The sequence below is a fragment of the Scyliorhinus torazame genome, chromosome 2 (genome assembly GCF_047496885.1).
Source record: "Scyliorhinus torazame isolate Kashiwa2021f chromosome 2, sScyTor2.1, whole genome shotgun sequence".
NCBI lineage: Eukaryota > Metazoa > Chordata > Chondrichthyes > Carcharhiniformes > Scyliorhinidae > Scyliorhinus > Scyliorhinus torazame.
In genome coordinates, this window is record NC_092708.1 from 16,608,946 (window position 1) to 16,633,604 (window position 24,659).

The window sequence follows — 24,659 nt, forward strand, 5'->3', positions numbered from 1 at the left end:
GCTTTAGAGTGGTTTCGCAGGTCGGCGCAACATCGAGGGCCGAAGGGCCTGTACTGCGCTGTAATGTTCTATGTAAAGGCAGGTGCAGACTCGATGGACCGAATGGCCTCCTTCTGCACTGTAAATTCTATGATTCTATGATCACCTGTTGGGATTCAGTTCCTCGCCTGTGCAACGTGACAGGTCGCAACCTGAGGCCATTATTGAGACAATGCTATTTAAGAGTAGGAAGGATTGTGATTAGTCAGCACATCGCTGCAAAACTGGAATAGAAATATTGATTACTCCCTCTGGACAAGTCATTACAGTCCCTGATTGAAAAATGCAGATGAAGCAGCAAATCTATGAAAGAACTGGAGACAGAAAGACGGTAATTCAGTGGGAGGTGGTGATATAGTGGTATTGTCACTGGGCTAGTAAACCCAGAGACACAGGGTAATGCTCCGGAATTCCAGGTTCAAATCCCACCACTGCCGATGGCGAAATTTAAACTCAATATAATATCTGGAATTAAAAGTCTAATGATGACCGTGATTGTCGTAAAAACCCATCTGGTTCACTAATGCCCCTTAGGGAAGGAAATCTGCTGTCTATACCCGGTCTGGTCTACAAGTGACTCCAGACCCACTGCAATGTGGTTGACGTTTAATTGCCCCTGAAGGGCAATTAGGTATGGTCAATAAATGCTGGCCCAGCCTGCGACGTGCAGGTCCGATGAACGATTAAAAACAAAGAATGTCTGAGAGAGGGAGAGAGCAACAGTGAAGGTATGTAAGAGACCAGGGAAAAGGGAGCCTGAGAATGAAATGAAATGAAATGAAAATCGCTTATTGTCACAAGTAGGCTTTAAATGAAGTTACTGTGAAAAGCCCCTAGTCGCCACATTCCGGCGCCTGAACGGATGTAAAAGAGGCAGAGAGAGTGTGCGAGTGAGAAAACGAGGGACTGTACCCGAAGAGGGACGAGAGGAAGGATGACGGAGAGTGTGTGCGGATGAAGAGGTGGAGAAAGGGAGTGAGAGTGCGGGAGAGGGCAAGAAGAGAGAGAGAGATATGGGGGAGCACGTGAGTGTCAGATAGAATGAGAGGCAAAAGAGATTTGAAAGCGAGACGGAGAACTGAGCGTGGACGGAGTGCCAGAGAGAAAGAGAGGAACGTGGAGTATGAAAGAGGAGAGAGAGAAAGAGTGACACAGAAAGAGAAGTGAGAACATGAGAGACAGAACGAAAGAAAACCAGAGAGAAGGAAAGAAAGCAAGGGAGAGCGTGTGGGCGAGCATGAATGTGGCATCGTTTAACGGGGAGAAATGTGCAGAGTCAGATTCAGTAGGAAATTGATCCGATACCAAAATAAATACATGGAAAATAACATAGCAAAGAGACATTCTCCTCGGGCAGCAGTGTGTGTGTGAAAGGAATACCGTAAGAATCCTCCCTGCTAACAAACACCAGGCAGACTTGCACAACTCAACCATCTCCAGAGGTTTACAGCTAAGGCACTCCGCTCTCGGTAAACATTCCTTCAACCGAGTGTCTCAAGCTGATCCCATCTGACCCCAACCCCGGCCCACCCCCAAGGCAGCAGGGAAATATCCTCCACTGTTAATTTAAAGTGGGTGACATTGCTAACCCTGCAATATGAACCTAACCAAAACACTCTGTTACTGTTATCGGTAGTGATTTACCCTCATCTCTGCATCAGATGGTTCGGCGTAGCACTCCAGAGATTTCACTATAAAAGGCGAAAGCAGCACTGAGGGGGAGGTGTACTGACAGAGGGTCAGTACTGAGGGAGTGCCGCACTGTCAGAGGGTCAGTACTGAGGGAGTGCTGCACTGTCAGAGGGTCAGTGCTGAGGGAGTGCTGCACTGTCAGAGGGTCAGTGCTGAGGGAGTGCTGCACTGTCAGAGGGTCAGTACTGAGGGAGTGCTGCACTGTCAGAGGGTCAGTAATGAGGGAGTGCTGCACTGTCAGAGGGTCAGTACTGAGGGAGTGCCGCACTGTCAGCGGGTCAGTGCTGAGGGAGTGCTGCACTGTCAGCGGGTCAGTGCTGAGGGAGTGCTGCACTGTCAGAGGGTCAGTACTGAGGGAGTGCTGCACTGTCAGAGGGTCAGGACTGAGGGAGTGCCGCACTGTCAGAGGGTCAGTGCTGAGGGAGTGCTGAACAGTCAGAGGGTCAGTACTGAGGGAGTGCTGCACTGTCAGCGGGTCAGTACTGAGGGAGTGCTGCACTGTCAGAGGGTCAGTACTGAGGGAGTGCCGCACTGTCAGAGGGTCAGTACTGAGGGAGTGCTGCAATGTCAGAGGGTCAGTACTGAGAGAGTGCTGCACTGTCAGAGGGCCAGTACTGAGGGAGTGCTGCACTGTCAGAGGGTGAGTACTGAGGGAGTGCTGCACTGTTAGAGGGTCAGTGCTTAGGGAGTGCTGCACTGTCAGAGGGTCAGTACTGAGAGAGTGCTGCACTGTCAGCGGGACAGTACTGAGGGAGTGCTGCACTGTCAGAGAATCAGAACTGAGGGAGTGCCGCACTGTCAGAGGATCAGTACTGAGGGAGTGCCGCACTGTCAGCGGGTCAGTACTGAGGGAGTGCCGCACTGTCAGAGGGTCAGTACCGAGGGAGTGCTGCACTGTCAGAGGGTCAGTACTGCGGGAGTGCCGCACTGTCAGAGGGTCAGTACTGAGGGAGTGCTGCACTGTCAGAGGGTCAGTACTGAGAGAGTGCTGCACTGTCAGAGGGCCAGTGCTGAGGGAGTGCTGCACTGTCAGAGGTTCAGTACTGAGGGAGTGCCGCACTGTCAGAGGGTCAGTGCTGAGGGAGTGCTGAACAGTCAGAGGGTCAGTACTGAGGGAGTGCTGCACTGTCAGCGGGTCAGTACTGAGGGAGTGCTGCACTGTCAGAGGGTCAGTACTGAGGGAGTGCTGCACTGTTCGAGGGTCTGTACTGAGGGAGTGCTGCACTGTCAGAGGGTCGATACTGAGGGATTGCTGCACTGTCACGGGGTCAGTACTGCGGGAGTGCTGCACTGTCAGAGCGTCAGTACTGAGGGAGTGCTGCACTGTCAGAGGGTCAGTACTGAGGGAGTGCTGCACTGTTCGAGGGTCTGTACTGAGGGAGTGCTGCACTGTCAGAGGGTCGGTACTGAGGGATTGCTGCACTGTCAGAGGGTCAGTTCTGAGGGAGTGCCGCACTGTCAGAGGGTTAGTACTGAGGGAGTGCTGCACTGTCAAAGGGTCAGTACTGAGGGAGCACTACACTGTCAGAAGGTCAGTACTGAGGGAGTGCTGCACTGTCAAATGGTCAGTACTGAGGGAGTGCCGCACTGTCAGAGGGTCAGTACAGAGGGAGTGCTGCACAGTCAGAGGGTCTGTACTGAGGGAGCGCCGCACTGTCAGGGGCTCAGTACTGAGGGAGTGCTGCACTGTCAGAGGGTCAGTACTGAGGGAGTGCTGCACTGTCAGAGGGTCAGTACTGAGGGAGTGCTGCACTGTCAGAGGGTCAGTACTGAGGGAGTTCTGCGCTGTCAGAGGGTCAGTACTGAGGGAGTGCTGCACTGTCAGAGGGTCTGTACTGAGAGAGTGCTGCACTGTCAGCGGGACAGTACTGAGGGAGTGCCGCACTGTCAGCGGGTCAGTACTGAGGGAGTGCAGCACTGTCAGAGGGTCTGTGCTGAGGGAGTGCCGTACTGTCAGAGGGTCAGTACTGAGAGAGTGCTGCACAGTCAGAAGGTCAGTACTGAGGGAATGCTGCACCACCAGAGGGTCAGTACTGAGTGAGTGCTGCACTGTCAGAGGGTCAGTACAGAGGGAGTGCTTCATTGTTAGAAGGTCAGTACTGAGGAAATGCTGCAGTGTCAGAGGGTCAGTACTGAGGGAGTGCCGCACTGTCAGAGGGTCAGTATTGAGGGAGTGCTGCTCTGTCAGAGGGTCAGTGCTGAGGGAATGCTGCACTGTCAGAGGGTCAGTACTGAGGGACTGCCGCACTGTCGGAGGGTCAGTACTGAGGGAGTGCCGCACTGTCAGAGGGTTATTACTGAGGGACTGCTGCATTGTCAGAGGGTCAGTACTGAGGGAGCGCCGCACTGTCAGGGGCTCAGTACTGAGGGAGTGCTGCACTGTCAGAGGGTCAGTACTGAGGGAGTGCTGCACTATCAGAGGGTCAGTACTGAGGGAGTGCCGCACTGTCAGAGGGTCTGTACTGAGGGAGCGCCGCACTGTCAGGGGCTCAGTACTGAGGGAGTGCTGCACTGTCAGAGGGTCAGTACTGAGGGAGCACTACACTGTCAGAGGGTCAGTACTGAGGGAGTGCTGCACTGTCAAATGGTCAGTACTGAGGGAGTGCCGCACTGTCAGAGGGTCTGTACTGAGGGAGCGCCGCACTGTCAGGGGCTCAGTACTGAGGGAGTGCTGCACTGTCAGAGGGTCAGTACTGACGGAGCGCTACACTGTCAGAGGGTCAGTACTGAGGGAGTGCTGCACTTTCAGAGGGTCAGTACTGAGGGAGTGCTGCACTGTCAGAGGGTCAGTACTGTGGGAGCGCTACACTCTCAGAGGGTCAGTACTGAGGGAGTGCTGCACTGTCAGAGGGTCGGTACTGAGGGATTGCTGCACTGTCAGGGGGTCAGTACTGAGGGAGTGTTGCACTGTCAAAGGGTCAGTACTGTGGGAGCGCTACACTCTCAGAGGGTCAGTACTGAGGGAGTGCTGCACTGTCAGAGGGTCAGTACTGAGGGAGTGCTGCACTGTCAGAGGGTCGGTACTGAGGGATTGCTGCACTGTCAGGCGGTCAGTACTGAGGGAGTACTGCACTGTCACAGGGTCGGTACTGAGGGATTGCTGCACTGTCAGGGGGTCAGTACTGAGGGAGTGTTGCACTGTCAGAGGGTTAGTACTGAGGGAGTGCTGCACTGTCAAAGGGTCAGTACTGAGGGAGCACTACACTGTCAGAGGGTCAGTACTGAGGGAGTGCTGCACTGTCAAATTGTCAGTACTGAGGGAGTGCCGCACTGTCAGAGGGTCAGTACAGAGGGCGTGCTGCACAGTCAGAGGGTCTGTACTGAGGGAATGCTGCACTGTCAGAGGGTCAGTACTGAGGGAGCGCTACACTGTCAGAGGGTCAGTACTGAGGGAGTGCTGCACTTTCAGAGGGTCAGTACTGAGGGAGTGCTGCACTATCAGAGGGTCAGTAATGAGGGAATGCTGCACTGTTAAAGGGTCAGTACTGAGGGAGCGCTACACTGTCAGAGGGTCTGTACTGAGGGAGTGCTGCACTTTCAGAGGGTCAGTACTGAGGGAGTGCTGCACTGTCAAAGGGTCAGTACTGTGGGAGCGCCACACTCTCAGAGGGTCAGTACTGAGGGAGTGCTGCACTGTCAGAGGGTCAGTACTGAGGGAATGTTGCACTGTCAGAGGGTCAGTACTGAGGGAGTGCTGCACTGTCAGAGGGTCAGTACTGAGAGAGTGCTGCACTGTCAGAGGGTCAGTACTGAGGGAGTGCCGCACTGTCAGAGGGTCAGTACCGAGGGAGTGCTGCACTGTCAGAGGGTCAGTACTGAAGGAGTGGCGCACTGTCAGAGGGTCAGTACTGAGGGAGTGCTGCACTGTCAGAGGGTCAGTACTGAGAGAGTGCTGCACTGTCAGAGGGCCAGTGCTGAGGGAGTGCTGCACTGTCAGAGGGTCAGTACTGAGGGAGTGCCGCACTGTCAGAGGGTCAGTGCTGAGGGAGTGCTGAACAGTCAGAGGGTCAGTACTGAGGGAGTGCTGCACTGTCAGCGGGTCAGTACTGAGGGAGTGCTGCACTCTCAGAGGGTCAGTACTGAGGGAGTGCTGCACTGTCAGAGGGTCAGTACTGAGGGAGTGCTGCACTGTTCGAGGGTCTGTACTGAGGGAGTGCTGCACTGTCAGAGGGTCGGTACTGAGGGATTGCTGCACTGTCAGGCGGTCAGTACTGAGGGAGTACTGCACTGTCACAGGGTCGGTACTGAGGGATTGCTGCACTGTCAGGGGGTCAGTACTGAGGGAGTGTTGCACTGTCAGAGGGGAGGTGAGTAGTTAGTTTAAAAGCCTTACCTTTACAGGAGCAGCCCTTTGGATTTCGGCGGCAGCGGTGCGCAGGGGCCTTCTGGGAGGTGAGTAGTTAGTTTAAAAGCCTTACCTTTACAGGAGCAGCCCTTTGGATTTCGGCGGCAGCGGTGCGCAGGGGCCTTCTTGGAGGTGAGTAGTGAGTTTAAAAACCTTACCTTTACAGGAGCAGCCCTTTGGATTTCGGCGGCAGCGGTGCGCAGGGGCCTTATGGGAGGTGAGTAGTTTGTTTAAAAGCCTTACCTTTACAGGAGCAGCCCTTTGGATTTCGGCGGGAACCGGAAGTTCGACCTCTGGCAAGTCCCCCCCCCCCCCCCCCCCCAATAAATTCTGGTGGAGAGGAAACCCGAGACACTACACGTGTAGTGTCTCCCACCCACCCTCCTCCTCTAACCTAATAATAAGACCCATTGGTGTAAGGTAAGTGCCATATTATATTATTACATTATTAGCATTGTGCAGGCCAAGGATTGGAGGTGGAGGAGCAGTCTCTGTCAGCGAGAGAACCTGAGAACATCTCAGAAGGTAAGCAAGTGATTTTTACTTTTATACCTTTTTTTCAAATTGTGTGTGTCGGGGGGAAACTGAAGTGGCATCACAGAAAAGCTGTGACCTGAGTGGCTGGTTGGGATTCTAACCTAAATTTTTTTGAGTATTTGGGAACTAATTAAACATAATAACTTAATTATAATTTAGAGGATATCTAAGCCAGAGATCGGAGGATATTATAGTTAGCTATCGCATTTCTATTAGAAATCTAGTGCTAGGAAACAGATAGTTGACAGTAACTTTGTAATTTAAAAAAAGTATTTACAAAAAAAAAAAGACAAATTTTAATTTTAATTAATTGACGCAATGTCAGTTAGAGGGGTGCTGTGCTCTGACTGTGAGATGTGGCAGGTCCGGGAGGCTTCCAGCGTCCCGGATGGCTTCATCTGCAGAAAGTGCACCCAACTGCAGCTCCTCACAGACCGCATGGTTCGGTTGGAGCAGCAATTGGATGCACTTAGGAGCATGCAGGTGGCGGAAAGCGTCATAGATCGCAGTTATGTAAGTGTGGTCACACCCAAGGTGCAGGCAGAGAAATGGGTGACCACCAGAAAGGGCAGGCAGTCAGTGCAGGAATCCCCTGTGGTTGTCCCCCTCTCGAACAGATATACCCCTTTGGATACTGTCGGGGGGGATAGCCTATCAGGGGAAAACAGCAGCAGCCAGAGCAGTGGCACCACGGCTGGCTCTGATGTTCAGAAGGGAGGGTCAAAGCGCAGAAGAGTAATAGTTATAGGGGACTCTAGAGTCAGGGGAACAGATAGGCGCTTCTGTGGACGTGAAAGAGACTCCAGGATGGTATGTTGCCTCCCTGGTGCCAGGGTCCAGGATGTCTCCGAACGGGTAGAGGGAATCCTGAAGGGGGAGGGCAAACAGGTAGAGGTCATTGTACATATTGGTACTAACGACATAGGCAGGAAGGGGCATGAGGTCCAGCAGCAGGAGTTCAGGGAGCTAGGCAGAAAGTTAAAAGACAGGACCTCGAGGGTTGTAATCTCGGGATTACTCCCTGTGCCACGTGCCAGTGAGGCTAGAAATAGGAAGATAGAGCAGACAAACACGTGGCTAAACAGCTGGTGTAGGAGGGAGGGTTTCTGTTATCTGGACCACTGGGAGCTCTTCCGGGGCAGGTGTGACCTGTATAAGATGGACGGGTTGCATCTAAACCGGAGAGGCATAAATATCCTGGCCGCGAGATTTGCTAGTGTCACACGGGAGGGTTTAAACTAGTATGGCAGGGGGGTGGGCACGGGAGCAATAGGTCAGAAGGTGAGAGCGTTGAGGGAGAACTAGGGAATAGGGACAGTGTGGCTCTGAGGCAGAGCAGACGGGGAGAAGTTGCTGAACACAGCGGGTCTGGTGGCCTGAAGTGCATATGTTTTAATGCAAGGAGCATTACGGGTAAGGCAGATGAACTTAGAGCTTGGATTACTACTTGGAACTATGATGTTGTTGCCATTACAGAGACCTGGTTGAGGGAAGGGCAGGATTGGCAGCTAAACGTTCCAGGATTTAGATGTTTCAGGCGGGATAGAGGGGGATGTAAAAGGGGAGGCGGAGTTGCGCTACTTGTTCAGGAGAGTATCACAGCTATACAGCGAGAGGACACCTCAGAGGGCAGTGAGGCTATATGGGTAGAGATCAGGAATAAGAAGGGTGCAGTCACAATGTTGGGGGTATACTACAGGCCTCCCAACAGCCAGCGGGAGATAGAGGAGCAGATAGGTGGACAGATTTTGGAAAAGAGTAAAAACAACAGGGTTGTGGTGATGGGAGACTTCAACTTCCCCAATATTGACTGGGACTCACTTAGTGCCAGGGGCTTAGACGGGGCAGAGTTTGTAAGGAGCATCCAGGAGGGCTTCTTAAAACAATATGTAAACAGTCCAACTAGGGAAGAGGCGGTACTGGACCTGGTATTGGGGAATGAGCCCGGCCAGGTGGTAGATGTTTCAGTAGGGGAGCATTTCGGTAACAGTGACCACAATTCAGTAAGTTTTAAAGTACTGGTGGACAAGGATAAGAGTGGTCCGAGGATGAATGTGCTAAATTGGGGGAAGGCTAATTATAACAATATTAGGCGGGAACTGAAGAACATAGATTGGGGGCGGATGTTTGAGGGCAAATCAACATCTGACATGTGGGAGGCTTTCAAGTGTCAGTTGATAGGAATACAGGACAGGCATGTTCCTGTGAGGAAGAAAGATAAATACGGAAATTTTCGGGAACCTTGGATGACGAATGATATTGTAGGCCTCGTCAAAAAGAAAAAGGAGGCATTTGTCAGGGCTAAAAGGCTGGGAACAGACGAAGCCTGTGTGGCATATAAGGAAAGTAGGAAGGAACTTAAGCAGGGAGTCAGGAGGGCTAGAAGGGGTCATGAAAAGTCATTGGCAAATAGGGTTAAGGAAAATCCCAAGGCTTTTTACACTTACATAAAAAGCAAGAGGGTAGCCAGGGAAAGGGTTGGCCCACTGAAGGATAGGCAAGGGAATCTATGTGTGGAGCCAGAGGAAATGGGCGAGGTACTAAATGAATACTTTGCATCAGTATTCACCAAAGAGAAGGAATTGGTAGATGTTGAGTCTGGAGAAGGGGGTGTAGATAGCCTGGGTCACATTGTGATCCAAAAAGACGAGGTGTTGGGTGTCTTAAAAAATATTAAGGTAGATAAGTCCCCAGGGCCGGATGGGATCTACCCCAGAATACTGAAGGAGGCTGGAGAGGAAATTGCTGAGGCCTTGACAGAAATCTTTGGATCCTCGCTGTCTTCAGGGGATGTCCCGGAGGACTGGAGAATAGCCAATGTTGTTCCTCTGTTTAAGAAGGGTGGCAGGGATAATCCCGGGAACTACAGGCCGGTGAGCCTTACTTCAGTGGTAGGGAAATTACTGGAGAGAATTCTTCGAGACAGGATCTACTCCCATTTGGAAGCAAATGGACGTATTAGTGAGAGGCAGCACGGTTTTGTGAAGGGGAGGTCGTGTCTCACTGACTTGATAGAGTTTTTCGAGGAGGTCACTAGGATGATTGATGCAGGTAGGGCAGTAGATGTTGTCTATATGGACTTCAGTAAGGCCTTTGACAAGGTCCCTCATGGTAGACTAGTACAAAAGGTGAAGTCACACGGGATCAGGGGTGAACTGGCAAGGTGGATACAGAACTGGCTAGGCCATAGAAGGCAGAGGGTAGCAATGGAGGGATGCTTTTCTAATTGGAGGGCTGTGACCAGTGGTGTTCCACAGGGATCAGTGCTGGGACCTTTGCTCTTTGTAGTATATATAAATGATTTGGAGGAAAATGTAACTGGTCTGATTAGTAAGTTTGCAGACGACACAAAGGTTGGTGGAATTGCGGATAGCGATGAGGACTGTCTGAGGATACAGCAGGATTTAGATTGTCTGGAGACTTGGGCGGAGAGATGGCAGATGGAGTTTAACCTGGACAAATGTGAGGTAATGCATTTTGGAAGGGCTAATGCAGGTAGGGAATATACAGTGAATGGTAGAACCCTCAAGAGTATTGAAAGTCAAAGAGATCTAGGAGTACAGGTCCACAGGTCATTGAAAGGGGCTACACAGGTGGAGAAGGTAGTCAAGAAGGCATACGGCATGCTTGCCTTCATTGGCCGGGGCATTGAGTATAAGAATTGGCAAGTCATGTTGCAGCTGTATAGAACCTTAGTTAGGCCACACTTGGAGTATAGTGTTCAATTCTGGTCGCCACACTACCAGAAGGATGTGGAGGCTTTAGAGAGGGTGCAGAAGAGATTTACCAGAATGTTGCCTGGTATGGAGGGCATAAGCTATGAGGAGCGATTGAATAAACTCGGTTTGTTCTCACTGGAACGAAGGAGGTTGAGGGGCGACCTGATAGAGGTATACAAAATTATGAGGGGCATAGACAGAGTGGATACTCAGAGGCTTTTCCCCAGGGTAGAGGGGTCAATTACTAGGGGGCATAGGTTTAAGGTGAGAGGGGCAAAGTTTAGAGTAGATGTACGAGGCAAGTTTTTTACGCAGAGGGTAGTGGGTGCCTGGAACTCACTACCGGAGGAGGTAGTGGAGGCAGGGACGATAGGGACATTTAAGGGGCATCTTGACAAATATATGAATAGGATGGGAATAGAAGGATACGGACCCAGGAAGTGTAGAAGATTGTAGTTTAGTCGGGCAGTATGGTCGGCACGGGCTTGGAGGGCCGAAGGGCCTGTTCCTGTGCTGTACATTTCTTTGTTCTTTGTTCTTTGTTCTTTGGTTAGTACTGAGGGAGTGCTGCACTGTCAAAGGGTCAGTACTGAGGGAGCACTACACTGTCAGAGGGTCAGTACTGAGGGAGTGCTGCACTGTCAAATGGTCAGTACAGAGGGAGTGCCGCACTGTCAGAGGGTCAGTACAGAGGGAGTGCTGCACAGTCAGAGGGTCTGTACTGAGGGAATGCTGCACTGTCAGAGGGTCAGTACTGAGGGAGCGCTACACTGTCAGAGGGTCAGTACTGAGGGAGTGCTGCACTTTCAGAGGGTCAGTACTGAGGGAGTGCTGCACTGTCAGAGGGTCAGTACTGAGAGAGTGCTGCACTGTCAGAGGGTCAGTGCTTAGGGAGTGCTGCACTGTCAGAGGGTCAGTACTGAGAGAGTGCTGCACTGTCAGCGGGACAGTACTGAAGGTGTGCCGCACTGTCAGAGGGTCAGTGCTGAGGGAGTGCTGAACAGTCAGAGGGTCAGTACTGAGGGAGTGCTGCACTGTCAGCGGGTCAGTACTGAGGGAGTGCTGCACTGTCAGAGGGTCAGTACTGAGGGAGTGCTGCACTGTCAGAGGGTCAGTACTGAGGGAGTGCTGCACTGTCAGAGGGTCAGTACTGAGGGAGTTCTGCGCTGTCAGAGGGTCAGTACTGAGGGAGTGCTGCACTGTCAGAGGGTCTGTACTGAGAGAGTGCTGCACTGTCAGAGGGTCAGTACTGAGAGAGTGCTGCACTGTCAGCGGGACAGTACTGAGGGAGTGCTGCACTGTCAGAGAATCAGCACTGAGGGAGTGCCGCTCTGTCAGAGGATCAGTACTGAGGGAGTGCCGCACTGTCAGCGGGTCAGTACTGAGGGAGTGCCGCACTGTCAGAGGGTCAGTACCGAGGGAGTGCTGCACTGTCAGAGGGTCAGTACTGAGGGAGTGCCGCACTGTCAGAGGGTCAGTACTGAGGGAGTGCTGCACTGTCAGAGGGTCAGTACTGAGAGAATGCTGCACTGTCAGAGGGCCAGTGCTGAGGGAGTGCTGCACTGTCAGAGGTTCAGTACTGAGGGAGTGCCGCACTGTCAGAGGGTCAGTGCTGAGGGAGTGCTGAACAGTCAGAGGGTCAGTACTGAGGGAGTGCTGCACTGTCAGCGGGTCAGTACTGAGGGAGTGCTGCACTGTCAGAGGGTCAGTAATGAGGGAGTGCTGCACTGTTCGAGGGTCTGTACTGAGGGAGTGCTGCACTGTCAGAGGGTCGGTACTGAGGGATTGCTGCACTGTCACGGGGTCAGTACTGAGGGAGTGCTGCACTGTCAGAGGGCCAGTGCTGAGGGAGTGCTGCACTGTCAGAGGGTTAGTACTGAGGGAGTGCCGCACTGTCAGAGGGTCAGTGCTGAGGGAGAGCTGAACAGTCAGAGGGTCAGTACTGAGGGAGTGCGGCACTGTCAGCGGGTCAGTACTGAGGGAGTGCTGCACTCTCAGAGGGTCAGTACTGAGGGAGTGCTGCACTGTCAGAGGGTCAGTACTGAGGGAGTGCTGCACTGTTCGAGGGTCTGTACTGAGGGAGTGCTGCACTGTCAGAGGGTCGGTACTGAGGGATTGCTGCACTGTCAGGCGGTCAGTACTGAGGGAGTACTGCACTGTCACAGGGTCGGTACTGAGGGATTGCTGCACTGTCAGGGGGTCAGTACTGAGGGAGTGTTGCACTGTCAGAGGGTTAGTACTGAGGGAGTGCTGCACTGTCAAAGGGTCAGTACTGAGGGAGCACTACACTGTCAGAGGGTCAGTACTGAGGGAGTGCTGCACTGTCAAATGGTCAGTACAGAGGGAGTGCCGCACTGTCAGAGGGTCAGTACAGAGGGAGTGCTGCACAGTCAGAGGGTCTGTACTGAGGGAATGCTGCACTGTCAGAGGGTCAGTACTGAGGGAGCGCTACACTGTCAGAGGGTCAGTACTGAGGGAGTGCTGCACTTTCAGAGGGTCAGTACTGAGGGAGTGCTGCACTGTCAGAGGGTCAGTACTGAGAGAGTGCTGCACTGTCAGAGGGTCAGTGCTTAGGGAGTGCTGCACTGTCAGAGGGTCAGTACTGAGAGAGTGCTGCACTGTCAGCGGGACAGTACTGAAGGTGTGCCGCACTGTCAGAGGGTCAGTGCTGAAGGAGTGCTGAACAGTCAGAGGGTCAGTACTGAGGGAGTGCTGCACTGTCAGCGGGTCAGTACTGAGGGAGTGCTGCACTGTCAGAGGGTCAGTACTGAGGGAGTGCTGCACTGTCAGAGGGTCAGTACTGAGGGAGTGCTGCACTGTCAGAGGGTCAGTACTGAGGGAGTTCTGCGCTGTCAGAGGGTCAGTACTGAGGGAGTGCTGCACTGTCAGAGGGTCTGTACTGAGAGAGTGCTGCACTGTCAGAGGGTCAGTACTGAGAGAGTGCTGCACTGTCAGCGGGACAGTACTGAGGGAGTGCTGCACTGTCAGAGAACCAGCACTGAGGGAGTGCCGCACTGTCAGAGGATCAGTACTGAGGGAGTGCCGCACTGTCAGCGGGTCAGTACTGAGGGAGTGCCGCACTGTGAGAGGGTCAGTACCGAGGGAGTGCTGCACTGTCAGAGGGTCAGTACTGAGGGAGTGCCGCACTGTCAGAGGGTCAGTACTGAGGGAGTGCTGCACTGTCAGAGGGTCAGTACTGAGAGAGTGCTGCACTGTCAGAGGGCCAGTGCTGAGGGAGTGCTGCACTGTCAGAGGTTCAGTACTGAGGGAGTGCCGCACTGTCAGAGGGTCAGTGCTGAGGGAGTGCTGAACAGTCAGAGGGTCAGTACTGAGGGAGTGCTGCACTGTCAGCGGGTCAGTACTGAGGGAGTGCTGCACTGTCAGAGGGTCAGTAATGAGGGAGTGCTGCACTGTTCGAGGGTCTGTACTGAGGGAGTGCTGCACTGTCAGAGGGTCGGTACTGAGGGATTGCTGCACTGTCACGGGGTCAGTACTGAGGGAGTGCTGCACTGTCAGAGGGTCAGTACTGAGGGAGTGCTGCACTGTCAGAGGGTCAGTACTGAGGGAGTGCTGCACTGTTCGAGGGTCTGTACTGAGGGAGTGCTGCACTGTCAGAGGGTCGGTACTGAGGGATTGCTGCACTGTCAGAGGGTCAGTTCTGAGGGAGTGCCGCACTGTCAGAGGGTTAGTACTGAGGGAGTGCTGCACTGTCAAAGGGTCAGTACTGAGGGAGCACTACACTGTCAGAAGGTCAGTACTGAGGGAGTGCTGCACTGTCAAATGGTCAGTACTGAGGGAGTGCCACACTGTCAGAGGGTCAGTACAGAGGGAGTGCTGCACAGTCAGAGGGTCTGTACTGAGGGAGCGCCGCACTGTCAGGGGCTCAGTACTGAGGGAGTGCTGCACTGTCAGAGGGTCAGTACTGAGGGAGTGCTGCACTGTCAGAGGGTCAGTACTGAGGGAGTGCTGCACTGTCAGAGGGTCAGTACTGAGGGAGTTCTGCGCTGTCAGAGGGTCAGTACTGAGGGAGTGCTGCACTGTCAGAGGGTCTGTACTGAGAGAGTGCTGCACTGTCAGAGGCTCAGTACTGAGAGAGTGCTGCACTGTCAGCGGGACAGTACTGAGGGAGTGCCGCACTGTCAGCAGGTCAGTACTGAGGGAGTGCAGCACTGTCAGAGGGTCTGTGCTGAGGGAGTGCCGTACTGTCAGAGGGTCAGTACTGAGAGAGTGCTGCACAGTCAGAAGGTCAGTACTGAGGGAATGCTGCACCACCAGAGGGTCAGTACTGAGTGAGTGCTGCACTGTCAGAGTGTCAGTACAGAGGGAGTGCTTCATTGTTAGAAGGTCAGTACTGAGGAAATGCTGCAGTGTCAGAGGGTCAGTACTGAGGGAGTGCCGCACTGTCAGAGGGTCAGTATTGAGGGAGTGCTGCTCTGTCAGAGGGTCAGTGCTGAGGGAGTGCTGCACTGTCAGAGGGTCAGTACTGAGGGACTGCCGCTATGTCGGAGGGTCAGTACTGAGGGAGTGCCGCACTGTCAGAGGGTTATTACTGAGGGACTGCTGCATTGTCAGAGGGTCAGTACTGAGGGAGTGCTGCACTGTCAGAGGGTCAGTACTGAGGGAGTGCTGCACTGTTCGAGGGTCTGTACTGAGGGAGTGCTGCACTGTCAGAGGGTCGGTACTGAGGGATTGCTGCACTGTCAGGGGGTCAGTACTGAGGGAGTACTGCACTGTCAGAGGGTTAGTACTGAGGGAGTGCTGCACTGTCAAAGGGTCAGTACTGAGGGAGCACTACACTGTCAGAGGGTCAGTACTGAGGGAGTGCTGCACTGTCAAATGGTCAGTACTGAGGGAGTGCCGCACTGTCAGAGGGTCTGTACTGAGGGAGCGCCGCACTGTCAGGGGCTCAGTACTGAGGGAGTGCTGCACTGTCAGAGGGTCAGTACTGAGGGAGTGCTGCACTATCAGAGGGCTAGTACTGAGGGAATGCTGCACTGACAGAGGGTCAGTGCTGAGGGAGTGCTGCACTGTCAGAGGGTCAGTACTGAGGGAGTGCTGCACTGTCAGAGGGTCAGTACTGTGGGAGCGCTACACTCTCAGAGGGTCAGTACTGAGGGAGTGCTGCACTGTCAGAGGGTCAGTACTGAGGGAGTGCTGCACTGTTCGAGGGTCTGTACTGAGGGAGTGCTGCACTGTCTGAGGGTCGGTACTGAGGGATTGCTGCACTGTCAGGGGGTCAGTACTGAGGGAGTGTTGCACTGTCAAAGGGTCAGTACTGTGGGAGCGCTACACTCTCAGAGGGTCAGTACTGAGGGATTGCTGCACTGTCAGAGGGTCAGTACTGAGGGAGTGCTGCACTGTTCGAGGGTCTGTACTGAGGGAGTGCTGCACTGTCAGAGGGTCGGTACTGAGGGATTGCTGCACTGTCAGGCGGTCAGTACTGAGGGAGTACTGCACTGTCAGAGGGTCGGTACTGAGGGATTGCTGCACTGTCAGTGGGTCAGTACTGAGGGAGTGTTGCACTGTCAGAGGGTTAGTACTGAGGGTGTGCTGCACTGTCAAAGGGTCAGTACTGAGGGAGCACTACACTGTCAGAGGGTCAGTACTGAGGGAGTGCTGCACTGTCAAATGGTCAGTACAGAGGGAGTGCCGCACTGTCAGAGGGTCAGTACTCAGTACTGAGGGAGGGCTACACTGTCAGAGGGTCAGTACTGAGGGAGTGCTGCACTTTCAGAGGGTCAGTACTGAGGGAGTGCTGCACTGTCAGAGGGTCAGTACTGAGAGAGTGCTGCACTGTCAGAGGGTCAGTACTGAGGGAGTGCTGCACTGTCAGAGGGTCAGTACTGAGGGAATGTTGCACTGTCAGAGGGTCAGTACTGAGGGAGCACTACACTGTCAGAGGGTCAGTACTGAGGGAGTGCTGCACTGTCAAATGGTCAGTACTGAGGGAGTGCCGCACTGTCAGAGGGTCTGGACTGAGGGAGCGCCGCACTGTCAGGGGCTCAGTACTGAGGGAGTGCTGCACTGTCAGAGGGTCAGTACTGAGGGAATGCTGCACTGTCAGAGGGTCAGTACTGAGGGAGCGCTACACTGTCAGAGGGTCAGTACTGAGGGAGTGCTGCACTTTCAGAGGGTCAGTACTGAGGGAGTGCTGCACTGTCAGAGGGTCAGTACTGTGGGAGCGCTACACTCTCAGAGGGTCAGTACTGAGGGAGTGCTGCACTGTCAGAGGGTCAGTACTGAGGGAGTGCTGCACTGTTCGAGGGTCTGTACTGAGTGAGTGCTGCACTGTCAAAGGGTCGGTACTGAGGGATTGCTGCACTGTCAGGCGACCAGTACTGAGGGAGTACTGCACTGTCACAGGGTCGGTACTGAGGGATTGCTGCACTGTCAGGGGGTCAATACTGAGGGAGTGTTGCACTGTCAGAGGGTTAGTACTGAGGGAGTGCTGCACTGTCAAAGCGTCAGTACTGAGGGAGCACTACACTGTCAGAGGGTCAGTACTGAGGGAGTGCTGCACTGTCAAATGGTCAGTACTGAGGGAGTGCCGCACTGTCAGAGGGTCAGTACAGAGGGAGTGCTGCACAGTCAGAGGGTCTGTACTGAGGGAATGCTGCACTGTCAGAGGGTCAGTACTGAGGGAGCGCTACACTGTCAGAGGGTCAGTACTGAGGGACTGCTGCACTTTCAGAGGGACAGTACTGAGGGAGTGCTGCACTATCAGAGGGTCAATACTGAGGGAATGCTGCACTGTTAAAGGGTCAGTACTGAGGGAGCGCTACACTGTCAGAGGGTCTGTACTGAGGGAGTGCTGCACTTTCAGAGGGTCAGTACTGAGGGAGTGCTGCACTGTCAAAGGGTCAGTACTGAGAGAGTGCTGCACTGTCAGAGGGTCAGTACTGAGGGAGTGCTGCACTGTCAGAGGGTCAGTACTGAGGGAATGTTGCACTGTCAGAGGGTCAGTACTGAGGGAGTGCTGCACTGTCAGAGGGTCAGTACTGAGAGAGTGCTGCACTGTCAGAGGGTCAGTACTGAGGGAGTGCTGCACTGTCAGAGGGTCAGTACTGAGGGAGTGCTGCACTGTCAGAGGGTCAGTGCTGAGGGAGTGCTGCACTGTCAGAGGGTCAGTACTGAGAGAATGCTGCACTGTCAGAGGGTCAGTACTGAGGGAGTGCTGCACTGTCAGAGGGTCAGTACTGAGGGAGTGCTGCACTGTCAGAGGGTCAGTACTGAGGGAGTGCTGCACTGTCAGAGGGTCAGTACTGAGGGAATGTTGCACTGTCAGAGGGTCAGTACTGAGGGAGTGCTGCACTGTCAGAGGGTCAGTACTGAGGGAGTGCTGCACTGTCAGAGGGTCAGTACTGAGGGAGTGCTGCACTGTCAGAGGGTCAGTACTGAGGGAGTGCTGCACTGCCAGAGGGTCAGTACTGAGGGAGTGCTGCACTGCCAGTGGGTCAGTACTGATGGAGTGCCGCACTGTCAGAGGGTCAGTACTGAGGGAGTGCTGCACTGTCAGAGGGTCAGTGCTGAGGGAGTGCTGCACTCTCAGAGGGTCAGTACTGAGGGAGTGCTGCACTGACAGAGGGTCAGTACTGAGGGAGTGCTGCACTGTCAGAGGGTCAGTACTGAGGGAGTGCTGCACTGCCAGTGGGTCAGTACTGATGGAGTGCTGCACTGTCAGAGGGTCAGTGCTGAGGGAGTGCTGCACTGTCAGAGGGTCAGTGCTGAGGGAGTGCTGCTCTGTCAGAGGGTCAGTGCTGAGGGAGTGCTGCACTGTCAGAGGGTCAGTGCTGAGGGAGTGCTGCACTGTCAGAGGGTCAGTACTGAGGGAGTGCTGCACTGTCAGAGGGTCAGTACTGAGGGAGTGCTGCACTGTCAGAGGGTCAGTGCTGAGGGAGTGCTGCACTGTCAGAGGGTCAGTGCTGAGGGAGTGCTGCACTGTCAGAGGGTCAGTACTGAGGGAGTGCTGCACTGTCAGAGGGTCAGTACTGAGGGAGTGCTGCACTGTCAGACCACACAAAGGGGTGTGGAAATCCAGAATGCGCTCCCTCAGACAACCTGATGAGGGTGAGGCTCAAATGAAAATGTCGAAAACTGAAATTGACGGAATTTTGTAATTGTTACAGAAGCAAGGCCGGTCGATGTGGTTAAAATACAGGCCTCGGCCCCTTGTTCCGCATTGTAACCAAACACTATTTGTTGATGTACCATTTGTCAATGTTCTCTGTTGATTATTCTTGTTCTTCCGTACATGTGACAATAAATCAAATCAAATCAAATCAAAATCAAATCGTTGAGTGGCCCAGGTTTGAGGGTCGTTCTACGCCCTCCTGTTCCGCTACTGGATACTTAGGGTCATTGATTTGTCGAGTTTTCCCGTACAAAGAAGCCATTCAGTCCATCGTGTCAAGCCGGCCATCGATAATTTACAGGCTGTGGACTTCCGGTTGCGGCAGGGATGAGCTAGCCGCACGTTTCGGCGGCTCCAGCTCCGACGGAACTTCGGGCTCTTTTAAGAGCCGCAACGGGGACTTGGACGGCCGTAAAACCCGGTGCGAGGCGCGAGGGAAGGGAGTCCCCCCCGAACGACGGAGGGAAAAACCGGCGGCGGCGGCTGCAGCCCGAAGAATCTTCAACCACAAGGTCAGAGGGAGTGGAGCAAAATGGCGGCGGAGAAACCACAGGTGACATGGGGGCCTGAGCAGGACGAGGTGGTGAGACGGTGCGTGGACCTGCTGAAGAAGGAGGTAATGACCCTGTTGTTACAGGCAATTGAGGGGCTTAAGGGGACTTTAAAGACCCAGGAGACTGAGCTTCGCGTGGCGGAGCAGAAGGTGTCAGGTATTGAGGACGAGGTCCTGGGCCTGGCGGTCAAGACTCAGACGCACGAGGCACTTCATAAAAAGTGTGCTGATAGGATTGAGGCCCTTGAAAATGGAGCGCGAAGGAAGAACCTCAGGATACTGGGTCTCCCGGAGGGTGTGGAAGGAGTGGACTGTGGAGCGTACGCAAGTAAAATGCTGAGCTCACTGATGGGTGCTGAGGCCCCTGCGGGCCCCATGGAGGTGGAGTGGGCAAATCGGATCCCGGCGAGAAGACCAAAAGCGGGAGAACCACCGAGGGCGATAATCGTGCGATTTTACCGCCTTAAGGACAGAGAAGAGGTCCTGAGATGGGCTAAAAAGATGCGGAGTAGCAGATGGGAGAATGCGGTGGTAAGGATCTACCAGGATTGGAGTGCGGAGGTGGCGAGAAGGAGGGCGAGCTTCAACCGAGCCAAAGAGGTTTTGCACAAAAGGAAGATGAAGTTTGGGATGCTGCAGCCGGCAAGACTATGGGTCACGCATCAGGAGAGACACTATTATTTCGAGACGGCGGAGGAAGCATGGTCCTTCATCAATGAAGAGAAACTGGACCGGAACTGAGGGACTGATGCTGCAGGGAACTGTTATTGTTGTTATTATTGTTTTTGTTAATGGGATGATGAAAGTTAATCGAGAAGTAAACAGGGAAGGGGGGGGACACTGGGGAAATGTGGGCGCTGGTGAGGGGGGAGAGGCGGGACATAGTTGGAGAATGGGGAAGGGGAGGGGGAGGGGAAAGGGAGCTGCGCCATAAGAGGCGGATCAGGTAAAGGGACGTTCCCGCGCCAGAAAGAATAAGGCGGGAAAACAGGCGCAAGGCGGATGGGAGTTCCCTCACACCGGGGGGGCCGAGGAGCGAGTAGGAGTAGCCGGGGTCAGTTGAAGTCAGCTGAGCTGACTTACGGAAGTGATATGGGGGGAGCAATCAAGCTAGATAGGGATCTAGCGGGGGGGGGGGGGGGGGGGAGGGGTCAACTGGGTGCTGCTGCGGAAATCCAAAAGGAAATGGCTAAAGAGAGGGTGGTCGGGGGCGGAATGCGACGCTGGGGGAGCGAGCGGGAGCGCGGAGGCGGGATATGGGACTGACCTAGAGAAGGTAATGGTTAGTCGACACGGGAGGGGGGCAGGTAGCCCCCCAGTGAGGCTGATCACGTGGAACGTGAGAGGCCTGAATGGACCGATAAAAAGGGCCCGAGCGCTCGCGCATTTGGAAGGACTAAGGGCAGACGTGGCTATGCTCCAAGAGATGCACCTAAAGGTGGCGGACCAAGTTAGGCTAAGGAAAGGATGGGTGGGACAGGTGTTCCACTCAGGACTGGACGCAAAGAATAGAGGGGTGGCCATTTTGGTGGGGAAACGGGTAGCATTTGAAGCAAAGAACATCGTAGCAGATAGTGGAGGTAGATATGTAATGGTGAGTGGTAGGCTGGAGGGAATGGAGGTCGTGTTGGTTAATGTGTATGCCCCAAATTGGGACGATGCGGGGTTCATGAGACGGATGCTGGGGCGTATTCCGGACCTGGAGGCAGGAAATTTGATTTTAGGAGGGGACTTCAATACAGTGCTGGACCCGGGGCTAGATAGATCCAGCTCAAGGACTGGAAGAAGGCCGGCAGCGGCCAAGGTACTTAAGGGGTTTATGGACCAAATGGGGGGAGTGGATCCATGGCGATTTCTTAGACCCAGGGCTAGGGAGTATTCCTTCTTCTCCCACGTCCATAAAGTGTACTCCCGGATAGATTTTTTTGTTTTAGGAAGGTCGTTGATCTCTAGGGTGGGAGAAGCTGAATACTCAGCCATAGCGGTTTCGGATCATGCCCCACATTGGGTGGACCTGGAAGTTGGAGAGGACAGGGAGCAGAGAACACTCTGGCGATTAGATGTGGGACTGATGGCGGATGAGGGAGTGTGTGCAAGAGTGAGGGGGTATATCGAGAGATACCTGGAGGTCAATGACGACGGCGAGGTCCCTGTGGGAGTGGTCTGGGAAGCACTAAAAGCGGTGGTCAGAGGAGAGCTGATTTCTATTGGGGCCCTCAAAAGGAAAACAGAGGCCAAGGAAAGGGATAGATTACTGGGGGAGATTTTAAGGGTGGACAGGGAATTTGCAGAGACCCCGGAGGAGGAGCTGTACAGGGAGAGGAGACGACTCCAGACCGAGTTTGACCTTCTGACCACCAGAAAGGCGGAGGTACTGTGGAGGAAGGCACAGGGGAGGAGGTATGAATATGGGGAAAAGGCTAGTCGCCTGTTGGCGCACCAACTGCGAAAGAGGGCAGCAGCGAGGGAGATAGGAGGAATTAGGGATGAAAGGGGAGACACTGTGCGAAGGGCAGGAAAGATAAATGAGGTGTTTAAGACCTTTTATGAAGAACTGTATAGGTCTCAGCCCCCAGAGGGAGAGGAGGTGATGCGGCAGTTCCTGGACCAGTTGAGGTTCCCGAAAGTGGAGGAGCAGGCGGTGGCAGGCCTGGGGGCGCCGATTGAGGTGGACGAGGTTATTAAGGGACTGGGAAGCATGCAAGCAGGGAAGGCCCCGGGGCCGGACGGGTTCCCGGTGGAATTCTACAGAAAATATGTGGACTTGTTGGCCCCGTTGTTGGCGAGGACGTTCAATGAGGCCAGGGAAGGGGGGACACTACCCCCGACAATGTCGGAGGCGACAATATCGCTAATTTTGAAGAGGGACAAAGATCCGATGCAGTGTGGGTCCTATAGACCTATTTCACTATTGAACGTGGACGCCAAACTGCTAGCAAAGGTGCTGGCATCGAGGATAGAGGACTGTGTCCCAGGGGTGGTGCACGAAGACCAGACAGGGTTTGTAAAAGGGAGACAATTGAATGTTAACCTGCGACGGCTATTAGGGGTGATAATGATGCCCTCAGTGGAGGGGGAGGCAGAGATAGTGGCGGCAATGGACGCAGAGAAGGCATTTGATAGGGTGGAGTGGGAATATTTATGGGAAGTGTTAAGGAGGTTTGGGTTTGGGAACGGATTTATTCGCTGGGTTAGACTACTTTATGGGGCACCGACGGCAAGCGTAGTTACAGGTCGACATAGATCGGAGTATTTCCGATTATATAGGGGAACAAGACAGGGATGCCCGCTGTCTCCATTGTTGTTTGCGCTGGCAATTGAACCTCTGGCCATGGCGCTGAGAGACTCCAGGAAATGGAGAGGGGTGACTAGAGGGGGAGAAGAACACCGAGTCTCGTTATACGCGGATGACCTATTGCTATACGTGTCGGACCCAGCGGGGGGGATGACAGAGGTTATGCGAATCTTGAGGAGGTTCGGGGAATTTTCGGGGTATAGATTAAACATGGGGAAGAGTGAATTATATGTGATACATCCAGGGGACCAGAGTAGAGAGATAGAAGGCTTACCGCTAAGGAAAGTGGAAAGAAACTTCCGATACTTGGGGATTCAGATCGCTAGGAGCTGGGGAACCTTGCACAGACTTAATCTGACACGGCTGGTAGAACAAATGGAGGAGGACTTTAAGAGGTGGGACATGCAGCCTTTATCGCTGGCGGGAAGGGTGCAAGCAATTAAGATGATGGTCCTCCCGAGGTTCTTATTTGTATTTCAATGTCTCCCTATTTTAATCACCAGGACCTTTTTCAATAAAATAGATAGGAGCATTACGAGCTTTGTGTGGGCAGGGAAAGTTCCGAGAGTAGGGACAGAGGAGGACTGGCACTACCGAACTTGGGAGATTATTATTGGGCCGCCAATGTGGCAATGATACGTAGATGGATGATGGAGGGTGAGGGAGCGGCGTGGAAAAGGCTGGAGAGAAGGTCCTGTAAAGGGACGAGTCTAGAGGCGCTGGTGACGGCGCCGCTACCGTTCTCACCGAAAATGTACACCACGAACCCGGTGGTGGCGGCAACACTGAACATATGGGGACAGTGGAGGCGACAGAGAGGGGTGCGGGGAGCCCTGGTGGGGTCCCCTATCAGGAACAACCATAGGTTCGCCCCAGGAAGAATGGATGGAGGATTTCAATGCTGGTACCAGTTGGGAATTAGGAAGGTGGGAGATTTATTCATAGATGGGACTTTTGCGAGCTTGGAAGCACTGGAGGAAAAGTATAAGTTACCCCGGGGGAATTTCTTGAGATACATGCAGGTGAGGGCGTTTACTAGACAACAGGTGAGGGAATTTCCGCGGCTCCCGACACAGGGGATACAGGACAGGGTGCTTTCAGGGGTGTGGGTTGGAGAGGGCAAGGTGTCAGAGATTTATAGTGAGATGAGGGAAGAGGGGGAGGAGTCGGTGGGCGAACTAAAAAGAAAGTGGGAAGAAGAATTAGGGGAGGAGATAGAGGAGGGTATGTGGGCTGATGCCCTCAGCAGGGTAAATTCCTCTTCCTCATGCGCCAGGCTTAGCCTGATTCAATTTAAGGTGCTACATAGAGCACACATAACGGGGGCAAGATTGAGCAGGTTCTTTGGAGTGGAGGACAAGTGTGGGAGGTGCGGGGGATGCCCGGCAAACCACGCACATATGTTTTGGGCGTGCCCGGCACTGGAAGGGTATTGGAAGGGAGTGACGGGAGTGATTTCGCAGGTGGTGAAGGCCCGGTTCAAACCAGGCTGGGGGTTAGCTCTATTTGGAGTTGTGGAAGAGCCGGGAGTACAGGAGGCGAAAGAGGCCGACGTTGTGGCCTTTGCGTCCCTAGTAGCCCGGCGCAGGATCCTACTCATGTGGAAGGAGGCGAAACCCCCCGGACTGGAGGCCTGGGTAAACGATATGGCGGGGTTCATTAAACTGGAGCAGATAAAGTTTGCCCTGAGAGGATTGGCTCAAGGGTTCACCAGGCGGTGGCAGCCATTTCTCGACTACCTAGGGGAACGTTAGAGGGAAGACGGATGACCAGCAGCAGCAACCCGGGGGGAGGGGGGGGGGGGGGGGGGGGGGGAGGGGGGGAGGAGGCTCAGTTGAGTATAGGTCAATAGAGTACGTGGTTTTGTTACTTGTATATTATTATTATTATTATTATTGTTAAAAAGTTTAAAAATTTCTGTTTTGTTACTGTTATCGTTTCGCTTGTTTTGTAAGCGGGAAAAATGTTGCTCAGGGAAAAAAAATTTCAATAAAATATATATTTTTAAAAAATAATTTACAGGCTGTGGGCGTCGCTGGTTTGACCAGCATTTTTTGCCCAGCTCTAGTTACCCTTCAGGAGGTGGTGATGTGCCAGCTTCTTGAACCGCTGCAGGCCATGTGGCGTAGGTACACCCACTGTGCTGTTAGGGAGGGAGTTCCAAGATGTTGCCACGCCGACAGTGAAGGAACGGCCGATATATTTCCAAGTCAGTGTGGTGTCACCTCAGTCAGGTCCTCCTCACCCTCATCAGTTTGTCTGAGGGAGAGCATTCCGGTTGTCCACTCCCCAGTGTGTGGTCTACCATGCCCTGACGTATCCCCTGAAATTCCTGGCTCCAAATTTTC

The 24,659-nt window shown here is 53.7% G+C and overlaps 1 protein-coding gene across 7 annotated transcripts in view; it reads right to left on the minus strand.

The window, feature by feature from the left end:
• Window positions 1-24,659, minus strand: part of spega (striated muscle enriched protein kinase a) — a 1,182,457-nt gene that overhangs the window by 1,150,616 nt on the left and 7,182 nt on the right. The gene's annotated exons all lie outside the window — the stretch shown is intronic.